Raw genomic sequence first — 22,694 nt, forward strand, 5'->3', positions numbered from 1 at the left:
TTAATATCTAAAACAATATATTTTTTATCTTTGTTATATTTATATGACATTTGAAGGATATATAACACCCACATTTGAATAAACTAATAATATATATTGCATATATTAAAAAGGTCTTCCAAGTGCCAATTAACATACTTGTTAAGTTACCAAGTCAAATAAAAAATAAACATAAGTAAGCAAAATACATGTTTTTCTGATGATGAACTTAAACAAAAAAGAAACTAAGTTTTCCACTTGAAACCAAAATGACTTGGTGCTTTACCATTGCGCCAAGAATTGCCTTTATGTCTTCAGAAAACTTCATCCAACAATAAGAAAGTTGCAGTCAAATTTAAATAAAAAAATTATAGTCAAAATATTAGCTATACAATAACATGTATACTCAAGTGTTACAACAATTTAGCACACATATACCTAATCATGTTTTGGAATATGAGTCGATGGAGGAGAATTCCGAGGAACTAAATTTGGATCTTGTTCACTATTTGTAGACGATTGCTTAGATCGCAAGAGAAAAAGCGCTTCATCAACATTCATACCAGGAGAAGTTTGTTGCTGCATAAGTTTCACAATATCTTCCAATCCTTGCAGTCGTTGCTTATGGTCATCTAATTCAGTTTTTAAAACTGTTACCGTCTCTTCACTTTATTTTTTGATTTCATCTATTTCTTTATTTTTCTTAAGAGAAGCTTTTGTAGCAGTTCTTCCAAAACATCAAACTCTTCCTAGATTCTCTTTACCAAAAACTTTTTGAAATGCATTAGTAGGAGTTTCTCCAGCTTCTTGGAGATCATCAAGTTTATCTTATACACACAAACATATAATATGTCTATTTTTAGTGATAAAAATTCAATGAAAGAATCCAACAACCTATTGATAACTAATAGGGGCAGCAATCCAAAATAGCCATAAAATAGCAGTCCATGATAGCCATAAAACAGGCATAAAATAGCCATAGAACAGCAATTAAATCAGTCAAAACACAGCCATAAAATAGCAAAGAAAATAGCATCCATGACAGTCATAAAATAGCATCTAAAACAAGAAAATTATAGAGTAACTTACAATAACAGCATGTGTGTCTACATCAAGTGTTTTTCCTTTTAGTCCATTCCGAGTTGCAACAAACATTTTAGCTTGATTTGGTTCCTCTTTTTTCTCTTTTTTCTCACGCTACAGACCAAGATAGCAATTACAAAGTTATAACATACTAAAATTAGGGGGAAGTAACGAGTAGAGCATTTTAACTCAAACTTGACCTTACCAAATCAACACGCACTCTTGCAAAATTGATTGGTCCCATTTTATGCCTCCATTGTTGCTTCTTGCGATTTTCAGAATTTATAGCACACATGGCCTATGTTTAAAATAAACAATGATGAAAAAAATATATAAATTGAAAGAATTATACTTGATCATATCAAATAATAATAATTGAAATCCTCTAGATCACTTTGACAGTTGAAATACTCCAATATGCAATTAGTTTTCGAAATTGTATTTCTAGAATTTTCAAAGGACGATTCACCAACATATCCTCAATATTTCCAGAATATGGTTCAAAATGCTTCTTCTTGATTCTTGTTTTGTAACGCTTCTATGCTCCTTGAAAACCAGTCATCACCCATAGGTTTGAAGATTTTGGAAGAATAAACTTTGACTACAAACACATCAATTTCATCATATCATATGAATAAAAAGATTATTAACATATGGCATAAAATAAAGATAAATGGAGCTTACATTAATATACTTCCAAATGCACTTTTTGATATGCTTAGGCATAGCTTTCCAATTAGTGTACATCAAGGTAATAAAATCACTATTCGTTCCCATTGTTCTAATAAAATTAGTTAAATCCTTCACTCTTTGAGGAGTTGGCCCCATGGCTACTCCTTGATCAAAAGTCACTTCTTCACTTTCTTCCCAAGTTCTTGCATAAATCTTTAGGCATCTAGTTTTTCCACGAGTCCTTTTAACCTTTGAAGTATCTAAAAAATTGAGAAATAGTACAAATTAAAACCAAAGACAGCCGTGAATCATATATGGAGAGTGAAATAGAAATTGAACAAGTATAAAAATTGAATGAGTATAGAAATTGGAAAGGGCAGCCCCACACTCATATGGAAATAGAAATTGAACAAGTATATGCACGTTACTATTCCCGTGAATCATATATTGAATTGTATAATAGATAATGATAAAAAGAAAATGTAAATCAAATAGCAACAAACAAAATTACATCACCTGTTACATGAGCCTCTTCCATAACTTGATCTCCTTCCACATCAAAATTGTCACTTTCATGTTCACCAACATAATCTTCCTCGTAGGGATATGAACATTTTCTCCATTATTCGGGATGGCCTAGATCTAGCATCCTTAGTAGATAGGACTTCAATATGTTCCTCTTCTCTTTCCACATGAATTCCTTGATCACCCAAAAAAGCATCAAGAGTCATTGCTGGATGCTTTAAGCTATTTTTTGAGTTTGTCAAGTTAGCTGGTTCTTTTTCAGCAGCTCTAGCATCCTCACCAATTGACTCAAGGTCATCTTCCTCTTCTCTTTCCACTTCTACTCCTTCTGTATGCAAAAAGGCATCAAGAGCCATTGCTGGACAGTTTGCCTTGCTCTTCATCTTCTTAGCAATTGGTTGTTCTTCTAGTTGAACATTACTCCTCACTTGGTTATGGGAAGACCTCAAAGACCGGTTCATAACATTGTCTACAAGTGTTTCATTTCTCCCTTCCATTGAATTCTCCCTACTTTGTTTGTCTCCGATTTCTGAAATCTTCCTCTTAGGCTGTTGTGCTATTTTGGCTTGATTACTTCCTTTATTACCTTTGGTTATAAAATTTTGAACTAGTTTCGTAGCAGAAGATACTTCCTTCATTTCAAATTCTTTAACTTTTACATGAACTTGATACTTTTTTACCAGCCTTTTCTTCTTTGAAGTTGCTCCATTTTCCATTATGTTGCTGTATAAAAATATAAAACAACCATAAAATACAATTCCATACACATCTAATAAGGGAAAGAGGTTACAAGAGAACCACAAATATGCAAAACAAAATGAAGAGCAAATCAAGTAGTGAACCATAACAAACAATTGCCAAATTCTATATCAAAAATTTTCAGCAAATCAAGTTCAAAACTGCTAACATAAAGCGATAAATCTGACTTATATACCATAAAAAAGGGAAACAAGTCACTCAAAAGTCTTCGGAATCATATTCTTCATCCGATCCTGTGTTATACTCTTGGGAAAAATAGACTTCTTTTGCGACATCGACGAGAACTTCATTAAAATCATTCCTTACCAAGTCTACTTCACCATCATCATTAGGTATAGAAGGAACCGTCGAATTATCAAATGGCTCATTTTCATAAGTATCTTCAGCATCAATGTCAACTTGATCACTTATGCTAAATAGCTCCCTTGGAACAGTCTTCATTACATAATGTTTATTTTTATCAAAAGCATCTTGCACATAGAAGCATTGGTGCACTTGACATGCCAATACAAAAGGCTCTTCCCGATAGCACTTTTTGTTAAAATGCACATATGTGAGCCATAAGCATCCTCCCTAGCCTCATACCAATCACATTTGAACAATGTAACCTTAAAATTTCCGTAGTAGTCCAACTCAATGATGTCATTCACTCTACCATGATAAGAAACATTTTCATGAATTGGATTTGCATCCTTTGTGCTTACAAAGCTTGTCGTCAATGCAACTAAAGTAACACCACTATTTTGTGTCTTGCGTCTTACCTCACGTTGCCTAGTGTGAAATCTATATCCGTTGATAAAATAACCAGAATATCTTTTTGCACATTGGGTTGGTCCTCTAGAGAGCTCTTTTATCCAATTTGGAACATCATGCCGCAAAGCACGTGTTTTAAACCATGTAGGAAAGTTTTTGCTATGGTTTTTAGCTCTCATCCATCTTGTTCCTTGTTTATAAGTCTCATGCTCACTAAAACCCAAAAGTATAATATTTGTAAGTATAAAATAGACCTATCAAAATTTATAATTAAAATACCAAAATATAGTAGAATTAGTATGATTTACCTAACATAGTCGTCTATTTTGTGACAATTCAATAATATGTAGCTATGAACTTGCTCTCGAGAATTGTCGTCAAGGAGAAAAGGTTCACCTTTCTTTGCACCCAAAGGAACACTTCTTTTTGGAAATAGATTCGAAAATGCATTTGTAGTTTCCATCATAGAATTATTAGGTTCATCATTATTTCTGGGTTGTCTATTCAATTTTGTTTGAACACCAGAATGTAAGTAACGTGAGCAAAATGTCAAACATTCTTCAACTAAATATGTCTCTGCAATAGATCCTTCAGGACAACTTCTATTTCGAACATAGGACTTCAAAGTACACATGTATCTTTCTGGAGGATACATCCACCAAAATTGAACTGGGCCTCCCAATCTCACTTCATTAGCCAAATGAATAGGCAAATGAATCATTATGTTGAAGAAAGAAGGAGGAAAGATCATCTCTAATTGGCATAATGTTGTGACAATATCCTCTTCTAATTAATCTATCTCTTGTAATGTGATAGAATTTTGACACAATTGACGAAAAAATGAGCCAAGAATCAAAGGAACTGCAACTTGATCTGGAAGTATTCCTTTGATAGGAATTTGTAACAAATAGTGAAGCATGAAATGAGTATAATGAGTCTTATAACCAGATATTCTTCTGTCTAAAAGGTTCACACACCGAGAAATATTTGAAGCAGAGCCATCTGGCAACTTTGCTATCTTCAAGACGTCACAAAAAATTAACTTCTCAGCATTGGTCATTGAGTAGCATGCCTTTGCCAGCTTCACCTTTTTGCTACCATTTGTTTTCTTGGGGTGAAGGTTCTTTTGAATGCCCATTTCTTGTAAGTCATATCGAGCATTTGTGTGATCTTTTGTCTTGCCAGAAATATCTAAGAGAATTCCAAGAATACTATCAACTATGTTCTTTTCTATGTGCATTGATGAGCAGATAATTTATACGCTTTTTGGCTTTATTTTTAGGTAGTTTTTAGTATGATCTAACTACTTTTAGGGATTTTTTCATTAGTTTTTATGTTAAATTCACATTTCTAGACTTTACTATGAGTTTGTGTGTTTTTCTTTGATTTCAGGAATTTTCTGGCTGAAATTGAGGGACCTGAGCAAAACTTTGATAAGAAGGCTGACAAAGGACTGCTGATGCTGTTGGAATCTGACCTCCCTACACTCGAAGTAAATTTTATAGAGCTACCGAACTCCAAATGGAGCGCTCTCAACGGCGTTGGAAAGTAGACATCCAGAGATTTCCAGCAATATATAATAGTCCATACTTTATTCGAGATTTGACGACGTAAACTGGCGCTCAACGCCAGTTTCATGCTGCATTCTAGAGTCAAACGCCAGAAACACGTCACGAACCAGAGTTGAACGCCCAAAACATGTTACAACTTGGCGTTCAACTCCAGGAGAAGCCTCAGCTCGTGGATAGATCAAGCTCAGCCCAAGCACACACCAAGTGGGCCCCGAAAGTGAATTTATGCATCAATTACTTACTTCTGTAAACCCTAGTAGCTAGTCTAGTATAAATAGGACTTTTTACTAGAGTATTAGATATCCTAGATTGTATTTTTGATCCAGTGATCAAGTTTTGGGGGCTGGCCTCTCGGCCATGCCTGGACCTTCATCACTTATGTATTTTCAACAGTGGAGTTTCTACACACCATAGATTAAGGGTGTGGAGCTCTGCTGTACCTCGAGTTTTAATGCAATTACTACTATTTTCTATTCAATTCGACTTATTCTTATTCTAAGATATTCGTTGCACTTCAACTTGATGAATGTGATGATCCGTGACACTCATCATCATTCTCACCTATGAACGCGCGTGACTGACAACCACTTCCGTTCTATCTTAGACCGGGCGCATATCTCTTGGATTCCTTAATCAGAATCTTCGTGGTATAAGCTAGAATTGATGGCGGCATTCACGGGAATCCGGAAAGTCTAACCTTGTTTGTGGTATTCCGAGTAGGATTACGGAATTGAATGACTGTGACGAGCTTCAAACTCGCGATTGCTGGGCGTGATGACAAATGCAAAAGAATCAAGGGATTCTATTCCAACATGATCGAGAACCGACAGATGATTAACTGTGCTGTGACAGAGCATTTGGACCATTTTCACTGAGAGGATGGGATGTAGCCATTGACAACAGTGATGCCCTACATACAGCTTGCCATAGAAAGGAGTGACAAAGATTGGATAAAAGCAATAGGAAAGCAGAGATTTAGATGGAACGCAGCACCTCCATACACCTATCTGAAATTCCCACTATTGAATTATGAGTAACTATTTACTATTTAATTCCTTCACGTATACCATAATTTCTTAATACAGTTAAATCCGCCTGACTAGGATTTACAAGATGACCATAGCTTGCTTCATACCAACAATCTCTGTGGGATCGACCCTTACTCACGTAAGGTATTACTTGGACGACCCAGTACACTTGCTAGTTAGTTGTGCGGAGTTGTGATAAAGTGTGATTTATGTTTGAGAGCACCAAGTCTTTGGAGCCATTGTTGATTATCACAATTTCGTCCACCAAGTTTTTGGTGCCGTTGCCGGGGATTGTTCGAGTTTGGACAACTAACGGTTCATCTTGTTGCTCAGATTAGGTAATTTTCTTTTCAAAAAGTTTTCAAAAAATCTTTCAAAACAAATTTTTTTTCTTTATTTTCATTTTTCTAAAGAATATTTTTGAAAAATTTATTAAGAAAATACAAAAAAATCATAAAATCATAAAAATTAAAAATATTTTTTGTTTTTTGTTTGAGTCTTGAGTCAATTTTTAAGTTTGGTATCAATTGCATGTTTTAAAAATTATTATACATTTTTCGAAAAATTCATGCATTCATAGTGTTCTTCATGATCTTCAAGTTGTTCTTGGTAAATCTTCTTGTTTGATCTTGATGTTTTCTTGTTTTGTGTCTTTTATTGTTTTTCATATTCATTTTTGCATTCATAGTATCCATGCATTAAAGAATTCTAAGTTTGGTGTCTTGCATGTTTTCTTTGCATAAAAAATTTTTCAAAAATATGTTCTTGATGTTCATCATAATCTTCAAAGTGTTCTTGGTGTTCATCTTGACATTCATAGTGTTCTTGCATGCATCATGAGTTTTGATTCATAATTTTCATGTTGAGTCATTTTTGTTGTTTTTCTCTCTCATCATTAAAAATTCAAAAATAAAAAAAATCTTTTCCTTATTTCTCTCCTAATTTTCGAAAATTTGAGTTGACTTAGTCAAAAAAATTTTAAAATTAGTTGTTTCTCATAAGTCAAGTCAAATTTTCAATTTTAAAAATCCTATCTTTTCAAAATTTTTTTCAAAAATCAAATCTTTTTTATTTTTATCTTATTAATTTCGAAAATTTTAAAATTATTTTCAAAATCTTTTTCTTAATTTTATTTCAAATTTTTGAAATTACACTAAAAATTAATGTGATTGATTCAAAAATTTGAAGTTTGTTACTTTCTTGTTAAGAAAGGTTCAATCTTTAAATTCTAGAATCATATCTTTTAGTTTCTTGTTAGTTAAGTAATTAATTTTAATTTTAATAATTTAATCTTTTTCAAAATATCTTTTTCTTAAAAATCATATTTTTTATATCTTTTTATCATATCTTTTATATCATATCTTTTTCAAAATTTTATATTTTTCAAAAATTTGATTTTAAAATATCTTATCTAACCTCTTATCTTCTTATCCTTTCAAATTTGATTTTAATATCTTTTTCAACTAACTAATTAACTTTTTGTTTGTTTCTTATCTTTTTCAAAACCACCTAACTACTTCTCCCTCTCTAATTTTCAAAAATTTCTCACCTCTTTTTCAAAATTCTTTTTAATTAATTAACTAATTGTTTTAAATTTTAATTTTAATTCTATTTTACTTTTAATTTTCGAAAATCATTAACTCCTTTTCAAAATTAATTTTCGAATTCTCTCTTTCATCTTCTTCTATTTATTTATTCATTTACTAACACTTCTCTTCACCCCTCTTCATCTCCAATCACTGCTTCTATCCTCACCCTTGTGTTTGGGTTCTTCTTCACTTTTATTCCTTTCTTCTTCTACTAATAATAAGGATCCTCTTTACTGTGACATGGAGGATTCCTCTTCTTTTCTTGTTCTCTTTTCTTTCATATGAGTAGGAACAAGGAAAAAAGCACTCTTGTTGAAGCTAATCCTGAACCTGAAAGGACTCTGAAGAGGAAACTAAGAGAAGCTAAATTACAACAATCTAGAGGCACCCTTTTTGAAATTTTCGAACAAGAGAAGGAGATGGCAGCCGAACCCAACAACAATAATGCAAGGAGTATGCTTGGTGATTTTACTAAACCCACATCCAAGTTTGATGGAAGAATCATCTCAATTCCTGCCATTGGAGCAAACAATTTTGAGTTGAAACCTCAATTAGTTGCTCTAATGCAACAGAACTGCAAGTTTCATGGACTTCCATCTGAAGATCCTTACCAATTTTTAACTGAGTTCTTGTAGATTTGTGAGACTGTCAAGACAAATAGAGTAGATCCTAAAGTCTACAGGCTCATGCTTTTTCCTTTTGCTGTAAGAGACAGAGCTAGAACTGGTTGGACTCACAACCTAAAGATAGCCTGGACTCCTGGGATAAGCTGGTCACGGCCTTTTTGGATAAATTATTTCCTCCTCAAAAGTTGAGCAAGCTTAGAGTGGATGTTCAGACCTTCAAACAAAAAGATGGTGAATCCCTCTATGAAGCTTGGGAAAGATACAAGCAGATGACCAAAAAGTGTCCTTCTGACATGTTTTCAGAATGGACCATATTAGATATATTCTATTATGGTCTATCTGAGTTTTCCAAAATGTCATTGGACCATTCTGCAGGTGGATCCATTCACTTAAAGAAAACACCTACAGAAGCTCAAGAACTTATTGAGATGGTTGCAAATAACCAATTCATGTACACTTCTGAGAGGAATTCCGTGAATAATGGGGCGCCTCAGAGGAAGGGAGTTCTTGAAATTGATGCTCTGAATGCCATATTGGCTCAGAACAAAGTGTTGACTCAGCAAGTTAACATGATTTCTCAAAGTCTGAATGGATAGCAAAATGCATCCAACAGTACTAAAGAGGCAGCTTCTGAAGAAGCTTATGACCCTGAGAACCCTGCAATAGCAGAGGTAAATTACATGGGTGAACCTTATGGAAACACCTATAATTCATCATGGAGAAATCATCCAAATTTCTCATGGAAGGATCAACAAAAGCCTCAATAAGGCTTTAATAATGGTGGAAGAAGTAGGCTCAGTAATATCAAGCCTTATCCATCATCTTCTCAGCAACAGACAGAGAATTATGAACAGAATACCTCTAACTTAGCAACTATAGTTTCTGATCTGTCTAAGGCCACTTTAAGTTTCATGAGTGAAACAAGGTCCTCCATCTGAAATTTGGAGGCACAAGTGGGCCAGCTGAGTAAGAAAGTAACTGAAACTCCTCCTAGTACTCTCCCAAGCAATACAGAAGAGAATCTAAAGAGACAGTGCAAGGCCATTGATATAGTCAATATGGCCGAATGCAGAGAGGGGGTTGATAAACCCATATTTCATGATTTATCTTGTGCTCAATTGAGTAGTTTTTATCAACTCTTTACCCACTTATTCATACTATTTGCATGGTTTTGTATTTGCCTTCCTAATTATGTGCTTTGATTGAAAACATGCTTCTTTGACCTTAATTTTATTAATATTAATTCTCCTTTTTTACCATTTGATGCCTTGATATGTGTGTTAAGTGTTTTCAGAGATTACAAGGCAGGAATGGCTCAGAGGATGGAAAGGAAGCATGCAAAAGTGGAAGGAATACAAGAAGTTGGAGAAACTGCTAAGCTGTCCAGCCTAACCTCTTCGCACTCAAACGGCTATAACTTTAGCTACAAAGGTCCAAACGACGCGGTTTCAGTTGCGTTGGAAAGCTAACGTCCGAGGCTTCGATTTGATATATAATTTGCCATAGCTGCCTCGATGCCAGGCGACGCGAACGCGTGGGTCACGCGGACACGTGACCTGGCAGGAGCGCAACCCGCGCGGCCGCATGGGCGACGCGACCGCGTCACTTTTTCGCGACCTGTACGGACCAGAAAGCGCTGGAAGTGACTTCTGGGCTGTTTCTGACCCAGTTTTCGGCCCAGAGAACACAGATTAGAGGCTATAAAGTGGGGGAATGCATCCATTCATAATCAGGCACTCATAATTCACGTTTTACAGGTTTAGATGTAGTTTTTAGTGAGAGAGGTTCTCTCCTCTCTCTTAGGATTAGGATTTAGGACTTCTCTTAGTTTTAGGAGTGACTCTCAATCCCATGTTCTTTATTTTTATTTATTTTTCCAATTAAATTTATGAACTCTTTCATGTTATGATTTTCTTTGAATTAATATTATTTGAGATATTTCAGTTATTATTGCTTTCTTTTAATTACATGATTATTGCTTCCCATCTGAAGGCATTTTTATTCCAATAGTTTCAATTTTCTTTCCTTTTGGCTTTGGTTAAATAATTGGTGACTCTAGAGTTATCAAACTCATTGTTGATTGAAAATTGGAATTCATCCACTTAACTTACCTTCATAGTTAGAGGTTAACAAAGTGGGAGAAAAATCCAATTCTCATCACAATTGATAAGGATAACTAGGAAAGGACCTCCAGTTCTTATACCTTGCCAAAGGTTTATTTTACAGCTATTATTATTTTATTTTACTTGTCATATAATATATTCGCACCTTACTTCCAAAACCCCAATTTTACCTTTTTCATAGCCAATAATAAGAACATACCTCCCTGCAATTCCTTGAGAAGACGACCCGAGGTTCAAATACTCGGTTATCAATTTTAAAGGGGTTTGTTACTTGTGACAACCAAAACGTTTGTACGAAGGGATTTCTGTCGGTTTAGAGACTATATCTACAACGCGACTGTTTTTATGAAATTCTTTACTGGCAAAAATCCTAACGTCAAAATGGCGCCGTTGCCGGGGAATTGCAAACGTGTGCCTTATTATTGGTTATTGTAAATATTTTTCTAAAAAAAATATTTTTCTTTTACCTGTTTATTTGTTTCTCCTTTTTCCCTTTTATTTCTGATAACTACTATGAATTCTCACCCCTCTCGCTTTGAGTTTGGTTCTAACTTTGTTGAAGGAAATAGAAACCACAGCAGGAATTTGCATCAAGGTTAGACCAATCAAGGATGGATGGAGCCAAGAGGATCTAATCAACCCTTTAGGCAACAACACCATCCTAGATATCATGGACAAAGACCAGGCTACAATGCATCCCAAGCTGATAGATATGGTGGACCACCTTGTAGCTACCAACAAGCCCCACCCTATGCTCAGAGATCATCCTTTCAACACAACCTCAACCCACCATACTCACAAGCCCCTTTCCGCCATTCACCTCCATATGACCCTAACCCTCAACCACCATACCAACCACCTTATGAGCCATATGAACCATATATAGAACCACCCCAATTCCAACCCAATTACTCACAAGAACCACCACTTCAATATTCACCATCTCCATATCCATCAATCCAAGAGCATTATGATCCTACTTATGAAAACCGAGTGCATCAAGAGGCAAAGGATCGTCTCAAGGAAACAATGGATCGATTTCAGGCAACCACTCAACAACTGGGGCATGTATTAATTCAATGGGCTTCTAGACGCTTAAATACACAAGGATCAGCCACAGCCCCATGTGGACAGTCTAGTGAAGACCATAGCATAAAAGAGATATCAAAAACTCCAGTGGACAAGACAGAGCATGAATTCATACTAGAACAAGTAGAAGAAGCTATCATTGTTCAAGAAGAAGAGTTGGTTGAAGACTTAGGAGACGCAGAACCTCCATGGGAAAGACAAGACATAGAGCCTCCTTCCAAGACGGTTGAAATTGATGCTGAAGAGGGTGTACAACCTCCAAAGCATATCATAGTTGAAGACTTGGAAGAGGTTAATCAAGAGATGGAGATTCAAGAAGAAGAAGCACAACCTCTCATGCCCTTGGAAAGCAATAAAAAGGAGATTGAATTGAAAGAGAGCTACCAAGAGGAAGAGGTTGAAATTGAAGAAGTTTGCAAAGAGGTGGTAATTATCAGAGAAGAGCACAAGGGAGTGGAGCTTACAATTTCATTAAAGATACCTCCCCCTAAGTCGCTATCATCCTTCACAACATTCAAGTGGGTAAAATTCATATCCCATAGCTTTCTAATCCCACTTGAATATGGGCTACTGGAGACGGATGGTCAACTTAGAGCTCTTTGTGGCATTAAGAGTAAAAGGAAGATGGTCAGTGGTAAGAATTGTCCTGCAAGGTTCATCATGGTTGGAAGCTTTAAGCTTAAACGTAAAGGTTGGTATAGAGCTCAACTGAATGGGTCTAGGAAGTTGTTTGGCCACTTTAGTGAGAATTCAGATTGCTTACTACCCGGATGGAATCATGATAATCAACACGAAGACGGGTGTAAAAGCAAGATTTGGGATCCTGGAATCTGTTTTGACATCTAACACCCCGAGAGTCTAAGAATCTTTTTAAAGCTGCTCAAGGGTTTTACATGCCTAGTTTCGGACCCCGGAGGTTACTGGAATCACAAACACTGGTGGAGATTCCTGGATGAGTTAAGCATAAGCCACCATAACAGGAAGCTCATCAAATGTCCAACTTAAGGACTTTAACTAAAAGTGCTAGGTGGGAGACAACCCACCATGGTATGATCGTCCTTTTTCATTTTTATTTAGTTTTACTTGTTTTTGAATTTTATTTTATTTTGTTATATTGAACATGGAGTTTTGCATCACATTCATATTAACACTGCATTCTGCATTTTTCAGATTATAAAAAAAAAGCGAGTACGCGACGCGACCGCATCAGCGACGCATCCGCGTCGCAAGGAGATGGGAGACAATATTAATATGAACAGAGAGTTTCGCAGGAGCAGCGCTGGAGGCGTTCCAATGGCACAAATCGACCCACGCGACCGCGTCGTTGACGCGACCGCGTCACATGGGAATAAAGGCCTCCCACGCGACCGCGTCACCCACGCGGCCGCGTGACCTGAAATCGGCGTAAAAAAGGTGTATGGCAGAGAGTTATGCTGGAATTGGGCTGGACCCGTGCTAGTAGCACAAGCCCTGCCACGCAAACGCGTCACCCACATGTCCGCGTCATATTGGAAATAAGGCCATCCGCGCGATCGCGTCGACCACGCGACCGCGTCACCCTGGATTTTGGCAATACTGACGTTTTGAACAGAGAGTTGTGCGGCCGCGAGGCTGCACTCGCGCCACTAGCACAAATCGAGTCACGCGATCATGTGCCCCACGCGTCCGCATCGCCCAAACCTTATCGCGCACCACGCGACCGCGTCACCCACGCGACCACATCGCCAGCGTCAGACAACCTATCCAGATTAGTGCCAATTTTCTTATCTTCTCTTTTCTAATCCTAATTTCTTCCTTCTCTCTCCTTTCTCACTTTCTTTTTTCTTCTCATCCTTTTTCCCTCCATTTTATTCTACTTCATTTATTTGCATATTTCATTCATTGCATTATTCTCATTGGTGTTGGAGTTTTATTTGGATAAGTGCCTTATTTTATTTGAGCACGTGGCTACTCAGAGAAGAGATTTGACAGTTGACATTTACTTATGGCTCTCATATACATTTGGATTACATTATTTTCATCCCTATTTTAACTTGCACACCCAATGTATTTGGGATTATCATTCACAATTGTCATCATTACACATGCTCTTTAATTTGGCACATTTATTACTTGATGCTTGAGCTATGCCTCTCATGCCTATTATTTGCATGTTTTTACCCTCTTGCATCTAATTATTTTGAATTGCTCTTTATTGTTGTCTTCCCTACATGTTGTAGCTACCATGTAGATGGACTATCATCTTTTCTTTGGCATTCTTTATCACTTGGAATTTCCTCCCTTCTGGTCTTAGTTTTCTATATTTCACACTCTTCCTTTTTCTTCTTCCTTAGGCATGGGTACCAAGAAAGGAAAAGAGAAGGCCACTGACAAGACACCAGCAAGGAAAGGAACCAAGAGATCTCCAACTCAGGCGCCTCCATCTACAAGCGTCAGTTGGAGCAACCGTCCACCTGCACATCTTAGCATGCACCGAGGACGGTGCAATCTTTAAGTGTGGGGAGGTCGATACCAATCTCCATAGGTTAGTTATTTCCTCTTTCAACACCAATGTTTTATTTTATTTGTTTGTTCATTATTGCATTTGCATGTTTAATTGCATATTTATTTGATTTTATACATTTAGTTACTACTTGGTTAAAATAATAAATTTCTTTTAAGACCCTATTTTGAAAAAAAAAATCACTAATTTAAATTGAAACTTTTTGTGTAAAACTTGTTTGAAGTTGTAATTGGAACATGGTTTTTAAGCCAAAGAACACACAACCTGTGAGAATTGAGCTTAATTACATGGTTACATTATTTAACCATAAATATTTTATTCTTGTGTGTTCACTTCTCTATAATTGCAATCTTTATTTTGTTCCATTCTATATGTCCATTATTTAGTATATTTACATGCTTGCATATGATTGAGGCCATTGTTTGATTTTTATCTCACTTATCCCAGAATTAGCCTACCTTTTACATCACCCTTGTTAGCCCCTTTGAGCTTTTAAATCCCTTCTGTTTTATAAACACATTACTAGCCTTAAGCAGAAAAACAAAATAAAAATCCCAAGTTGAATCCTTGGTTAGCTTAAGATAGATATTGTGTATAATTTAAGTGTGGGGAATTTTATGGGAACATGGGATGATATGAAAAAAAAAGTAGGAATTAAATTAAATAAGTTATTTGAAAATTTGGGAAGCATGCTCATGTGAAATCAAAATAATTAAATTGCCATGTGCATTGAAAAACAATATTAAGTAATTAAATAAGGGGATACAAAAAAAAAAGAGAAAAATAATATTACCCCAAATGCAAAATAAAAAAAAGAATCAATGCCATGGGACAAAATTCAAAAATAAATTTGATACATGAGCATGTAATACAAAAAGTGAGAAAATTATGGGAAGCTAAGTATAATTTTAAAATTTTTATAGAGTATGTATATGTTAGGTGAGATCTTAGACTACTCAAGGATTCACTTTATTAGCTCACTTAGCCTTATATATACCCTTACCTTCACCTTAGCCCCATTACAACCCTGAAAAGACCTCATGATGTTTGCATTAGTATGCTAAATATTTATTGATTGGTTAGATGAAGAATAAAGTTTAGAAAGCATGACTAGAGGAGAGTAGAGTGATTGACCTTAGACACTTGAGAGTTAGAGTGATATACACTACCAGTAAGGGTTCAATGCTTGATTCTATGTTCCCTGCTTTCATTAGCTATCTTCTTACAAGTTTACTTGTTTTTACTATATGATTTGAATTAGTGAAATCTGAATTATTTTGTCTTGGAGAACTTATTTATTTTTAACCAAGAAGGTAGAAACATTTTTGCATGTAGTTGCATTCATAGGTTGCATCTCATACATTCTACCATTCCTCTTCATCTTTATAGTTTCTCTTGAGCTTAGCATGAGGACATGCTAATGTTTAAGTGTGGGGAGGTTGATAAACCCATATTTCATGGTTTATCTTGTGCTCAATTGAGTAGTTTTTATCAACTCTTTACCCACTTATTCGTACTATTTGCATGGTTTTGTATTTGCCTTCCTAATTATGTGCTTTGATTGAAAACATGCTTCTTTGACCTTAATTTTATTAATATTAATTCTCCTTTTTTTTACCATTAGATGCCTTGATATGTGTGTTAAGTGTTTTCAGAGATTACAAGGCAGGAATGGCTCAGAGGATGGAAAGGAAGCATGCAAAAGTGGAAGGAATACAAGAAGTTGGAGAAACTGCTAAGCTGTCCACCCTAACCTCTTCGCACTCAAACGGCTATAACTTTAGCTACAGAAGTCCAAACGATGCGGTTCTAGTTGTGTTGGAAAGCTAACGTCCGAGGCTTCGATTTGATATATAATTTGCCATAGATGCCCTGATGCCAGGCGACGCGAACGCGTGGGTCACGCGGACGCGTGAACTGGCAGGAGCGCAACCCGCGCGGCCGCATGGGCGACGCGACCGCGTCACTTTTCCGTGACCTGTACGGACCAGAAAGCGCTGGAAGTGACTTCTGGGCTGTTTCAGACCCAGTTTTCAGCCCAGAGAACACAGATTAGAGGCTATAAAGTGGGGGAATGCATCCATTCATAATCAGGCACTCACAATTCACTTTTTACAGTTTTAGATGTAGTTTTTAGTGAGAGAGGTTCTCTCCTCTCTCTTAGGATTAGGATTTAGGACTTCTCTTAATTTTAGGAGTGACTCTCAATCCCATGTTCTTTATTTTTATTTATTTTTCCAATTAAATTTATGAACTCTTTCATGTTATGATTTTCTTTGAATTAATATTATTTGAGATATTTCAGTTATTATTACTTTCTTTTAATTACATGATTATTGCTTCCCATCTGAAGGCATTTTTATTCCAACAGTTTCAATTTTCTTTCCTTTTGGCTTTGGTTAAATAATTGGTGACTCTAGTGTTATCAAACTCATTGTTGATTGAAAATTGAAATTCATCCACTTAACTTACCTTCATAGTTAGAGTTTAACAAAGTGGAAGAAAAATCCAATTCTCATCACAATTGATAAGGATAACTAGGAAAGGACCTCCAGTTCTTATACCTTGCCAAAGGTTTATTTTACAGCTATTTTTATTTTATTTTACTTGTCATATAATATATTCGCACTTGCTTCCAAAACCCCAATTTTACCTTTTTTATAGCCAATAATAAGAACATACCTCCCTGCAATTCCTTGAGAAGACGACCCGAGGTTCAAATACTCGGTTATCAATTTTAAAGGGGTTTGTTACTTGTGACAACCAAAACGTTTGTACGAAGGGATTTCTGTCGGTTTAGAGACTATGTCTACAACGCGACTGTTTTTATGAAATTCTTTACTGGCAAAAATCCTAACGTCAGGAGGAAAGGACAAAAATCCTAGTGAGGAAGACCTCCTGGGACGTCCTCTGAGCACGAAAGAGTCCCCTATTGAAGACCTAAAGGAATCTGAGGCTCATATAGAGACCATAGAGATTCCATTAAACCTCCTTTTGCCATTCATGAGCTCTGAAGACTATTCTTCCTCTGAAGAGGATGAAGATGTAACTGGAGAGCAAGTTGCTCAATATTTAGGAGCTATCATGAAGCTGAATGCCAAGTTATTTGGTAATGAGACTTGGGAAGGTGAACCTCCCTTGCTCATTAGTGAACTAGATACATGGGTTCAACAAACATTACCTCAAAAGAGACTAGATCCTAGCAAATTCTTAATACCCTGTACCATAGGCACCATGACCTTTAATAAGGCTCTATGTGACCTGGGGTCAAGCATAAATCTTATGTCACTCTCTGTAATGGAGAAACTAGGGATCATTGAGGTACAGCCTGCCATATTCTTATTACAAATGGCAGACAAGTCAGTAAGACAAGCTTATGGATTGGTAGAGGACGTGTTAGTGAAGGTTGAAGGCCTTTATATCCCTGGTGATTTCATAATCTTAGACACTAGGAAGGAGGAGGATGAATGCATCATCCTTGGAAGACATTTCCTAGCCACAGCAGGAGCTGTGATTGATGTTGACAGAGGAGAGCTAGTCCTTCAATTGAATGGGGACTACCTTGTGTTTAAGACCCAAGGGTGTTCTTTTGTAAACATGGAAAAGAGGCACAGTAAGCTTCTCTCAATACAGAGTCAAACAAAACCCCCACAATCAAACTCTAAGTTTAGTGTTGGGAGGCCACAACCAAACTCTAAGTTTGGTGTTGAGAAGCCCCCACATTCAAACTCTAAGTTTGGTGTTGGGAGGCCCTCATCATGCTCTAAACATCTGTGAGGCTCCATGAGAGCCATTGTCAAGCTAGTGACATTAAAGAAGCGCTTGTTGGGAGGCAACCCAATTTTTATTTATCTAATTTTATTTTTTATTTTACTGTTTTTTTATGTTTTATTAGGTTCATGATCATGTGGAGTCACGAAAAAAATACAAAAATTAAAAACAGAATCAAAAACAGCAAAAGAAAAATCACACCCTGGAGGAAGGACTTACTGGCATTTAAACGCCAGTAAGGAGCATCTGGCTGGCGTTCAACGCCAGAATAGAGCATGGATCTGGCGCTGAACGCCAGAAACAAGCAACATCCTGGCGTTTGAACGCCAGGAATATACCCTGAGGAAAGCTGGCGCTGAACGCCAGGAAGAAGCATGGAACTGGCGTTCAAACGCCAGAAACATGCTGCAATTGGGCGTTGAACGCCAAAAATGAGCATCACTTCAGCGTTTAAATGCCAGAATTTTATGCTAAGGCATTATACATGCCTAATGGGTGCAGGGATGTAAATCCTTGACACACCAGGATCTGTGGACCCCACAGGATCACCTCAGGATTTGTGGACCCCACAGGATCTCCACCTACCTCAACTCACCTTCTCTCTTCTTCACCAATCACCTCAATCTCTCTTCCCCATCACCCCTTCACCACTCACATCCATCCATCTCTTCCCCACCCAATCCCACCCATATGGCCGAAACATACACATCTCTCCATCTCCACCATATCTTCTTCCATTCTTTCTTCTTTTGCTCGAGGGCGAGCAACATTTTAAGTTTGGTGTGGTAAAAGCATAGCTTTTTGTTTTTCCATAACCATTGATGGCACCTAAGGCCAGAGAAACCTCTAGAAAGAGGAAAGGGAAGACAAAAGCTTCCACCTCCGAGTAATAGGAGATGGAGAGATTCATCTAAAGGGTCTATAGCTCAGTGGTAGAACATTTGACTGCAAATCAAGAGATCCCTAAGATACCTCAGGGGATAAATTTTCCTCCACACAAATATTGGGAGCAACTAAGGATAGGAGCACCAAAATCACTAGGGATCATGCAACATAAGCAAGGAAGAAACATAGAGGAGCTCAAAGAGCACCATTGGTCCTTCAAGAAGGCGCCACCCTCACTAAGGTGGACTCATTCCTTGTTCTTATTTTCTCTGCTTTTCGGTTTTATGTTATATGTTTATCTATGTTTTGTGTCTCTACTTCATGATCATTAGTAGTTAGTAACTATCTCTTAAAGCTATGAATAATTCCATTAATCCTTCACCTCTCTTAAATGAAAAATGTTTCTAATTCAAAAGAACAAGAAGTACAAGAATTTCGAATTTATCCTTGAATTTAGTTTAATTATATTGATGTGGTGACAATACTTTTTGTTCTCTGAATGAATGCTTGAACAGTGCATATTTTTTATCTTGTTGTTTCTGAATGTTAAAAATTATTGGCTCTTGAAAGAATGATGAATAAGAGAAATGTTATTGATGATCTGAAAAATCATAAAATTGATTCTTGAAGCAAGAAAAAGCAGTGAAAAAGCAAAAGGCTTGCAAAAAAAAAAGAGGTGGCGAAAAAAATAGAAAGAAAAAGAAAAAGCAAGCAGAAAAAGCCAATAGCCCTTAAAACCAAAAGGTAAGGGTAAAAAGGATCCAAGGCTTTGAGCATCAATGGATAGGAGGGCCCAAGGAAATAAATCCAGGCCTAAGCGGTTAAATCAAGCTGTCCCTAACCATGTGCTTGTGTCATGAAGGTCCAAGTGAAAAGCTTGAGACTGAGTGGTTAAAGTCGTGATCCAAAGCAAAAAGAGTGTGCTAAAGAGCTCTGGACACCTCTAACTGGGGACTCTAGCAAAGCTGAGTCACAATCTAAAAAGGTTCACCCAGTTATGTGTCTGTGGCATTTATGCATCCGGTGGTAATACTGGAAAACAAAGTGCTTAGGGCCACGGCCAAGACTCATAAGTAGCTGTGTTCAAGACTCAACATACTTAACTAGGAGAATCAATTAACACTATCTGAACTCTGAGTTCCAAGAGAAGCCAATCATTCTAAACTTCAAAGGATGAAGTGAGATGCCAAAACTGTTCAGAAGCAAAAAGCTACAAGTCCCGCTCATCTAACTAGAATTAATATTCATTGATATTTTAGAATTTAGAGTATTTTCTCTTCTTTTTATCCTATTTGATTTTCAGTTGCTTGGGGACAAGCAACAATTTAAGTTTGGTGTTGTGATGAGCGGATAATTTATACGCTTTTTGGCTTTGTTTTTAGGTAGTTGTTAGTATGATCTAACTACTTTTAGGGATGTTTTCATTAGTTTTTATGTTAAATTCACATTTATGGATTTTACTATGAGTTTGTGTGTTTTTCTTTGATTTCAGGTATTTTCTGGCTGAAATTGAGGGACCTGAGCAAAACTCTGATAAGAAGGCTGACAAAGGACTACTCATGCTATTAGAATCTGACCTCCCTGCACTCGATATGGATTTTCTGGAGCTACAAAACTCCAAATGGCGCGCTCTCAATGGCGTTGGAAATTATACATCTAGAGCTTTCCATCAATATATAATAGTCCATACTTTATTCGAGATTTGACGACGTAAATTGGCGCTCAACGCCAGTTTCATGCTGCATTCTGGAGTCAAACGCCAGAAACATGTCACGAACCAGAGTTGAATGCCCAAAACACATTACAACTTGGCGTTCAACTCCAAGAGAAGCCATAGCTCGTGGATAGATCAAGCTCAGCCCAAGCACACACCAAGTAGGCCCCGAAAGTGGATTTATGCATCAATTACTTACTTCTGTAAATCCTAGTAGCTAGTCTAGTATAAATAGGACTTTTTACTAGAGTATTAGATACCCTGGATTGTATTTTTGATCCGGTGATCACGTTTTGGGGGCTGGCCTCTCGGCCATGCCTGGACCTTCATCACTTATGTATTTTTAACAGTGGAGTTTCTACCACCATAGATTAAGGGTGTGGAGCTCTACTGTACCTCGAGTTTTAATGCAATTACTACTATTTTCTATTCAATTCGACTTATTCTTATTCTAAGATATTGGTTGCACTTCAACTTGATGAATGTGATGATCCGTGACACTCATCATCATTCTCACCTATGAACGCGCGTGACTGACAACCACTTCCATTCTACCATAGACCGGGCGCATATCTCTTGGATTCCTTAATCAGAATCTTCGTGGTATAAGCTAGAATTGATGGCGGCATTCATGGGAATCCAGAAAGTCTAACCTTATCTGTGGTATTCCGAGTAGGATTCCGGAATTGAATGACTGTGACGAGCTTCAAACTCGCGATTGCTGGGCGTGATGACAAACTCAAAAGAATCAAGGGATTCTATTACAACATGATCGAGAACCGACAAATGATTAGTCGTGCTATGACAGAGCATTTGGACCATTTTCACTGAGAGGATGGGATGTAGCCATTGACAACGGTGATGCCCTACATACATCTTGCCATAGAAAGGAGTGACAAAGATTGGATAAAAGCAGTAGGAAAGCAGAGATTCAGAAGGAACACATCACCTCCATACACCTATCTAAAATTCCCACTATTGAATTCTATGAGTAACTATTTACTATTTTATTCCTTTGCATATACTATAATTTCTTAATACAGTTAAATCCGCCTGACTAGGATTTACAAGATGACCATAGCTTGCTTCATACCAACAATCTCTGTGGGATCGACCTTTACTCACGTAAGGTATTACTTGGACAACCCAGTACACTTGCTGGTTAGTTGTGCGGAGTTGTGACAAAGTGTGATTTATGTTTGAGAGCACCAAGTCATTGGAGCCATTGTTGATGATCACAATTTTGTCCACCATGCATCACATCTAGATTGTGTTGTGATGTGTTATACTGCCAATAAGGTAAATCAAAGAATATTGGCCTCTTCTTCCATGGACCATCTTTCTTTGGTTTTAGTTTCCCAAATGAATTATCCACATACTCCAACTGACTTAAAGCTTTAGTACCTGACAATAATGGTGGAGCTTGCCTATGTTCTACTTTTTCATTGAAAGATCTCTTGTTAGCTCTCCGTGGATGATCCTCAGGCAAAAAGGCACGATGACCCATGTAGCACATCTTGTGACTATATGTAAGATAGTTAGAACAAGTTCCATGGTTACAACAAGGGCAAGCTAGCTTCCCTTTTGTACTCCAACCAGCTAGCATTGTGTAAGCCGAAAAATCACTTATTGTCCACAGGAGAGCTGCATACATTTGGAAGGTTTCATTTTTTGACGCATCATATGTTTCCACCCCGGCCTCCCGCAACTCCTTTAACTCCTCAATCAAAGGTTACAAGTAAATGTCTATATCATTTCCTGGTGACTTTGGTCCAGGGATTAACAATGACAACATAAAGTATTCCTGTTTCATAGACATCCATGGCGGAAAATTATAAGCCATTAAGACAACAGGCCACGTGCTATGAGATATGCTAATGGTTCGATATGGATTGAATCCGTCACTTGACAAGCCAAGTCTCACATTACGAGGATCGAGAGCAAAAATTATATGACGATCGTCAAAGTCCTTCCATGACTGGCCGTCAGCGGGATGCCTTAACTTCTCATATTTTCTGCGTTCT

General features: G+C 37.0%; 1 non-coding gene across 1 annotated transcript; it reads right to left on the bottom strand.

Annotated features, from left to right (window-relative positions):
* Positions 1–8,776: 8,776 nt before the first annotated feature.
* Positions 8,777–8,880, bottom strand: LOC112699980 (small nucleolar RNA R71). Its single transcript, XR_003152909.1, has one exon. It is a non-coding gene; the product is annotated as a small nucleolar RNA R71 (small nucleolar RNA).
* Between the last annotated feature and the right edge of the window lie 13,814 nt (positions 8,881–22,694).

The sequence above is a fragment of the Arachis hypogaea genome, chromosome 6, assembly GCF_003086295.3.
Source record: "Arachis hypogaea cultivar Tifrunner chromosome 6, arahy.Tifrunner.gnm2.J5K5, whole genome shotgun sequence".
Taxonomy (NCBI): domain Eukaryota; kingdom Viridiplantae; phylum Streptophyta; class Magnoliopsida; order Fabales; family Fabaceae; genus Arachis; species Arachis hypogaea.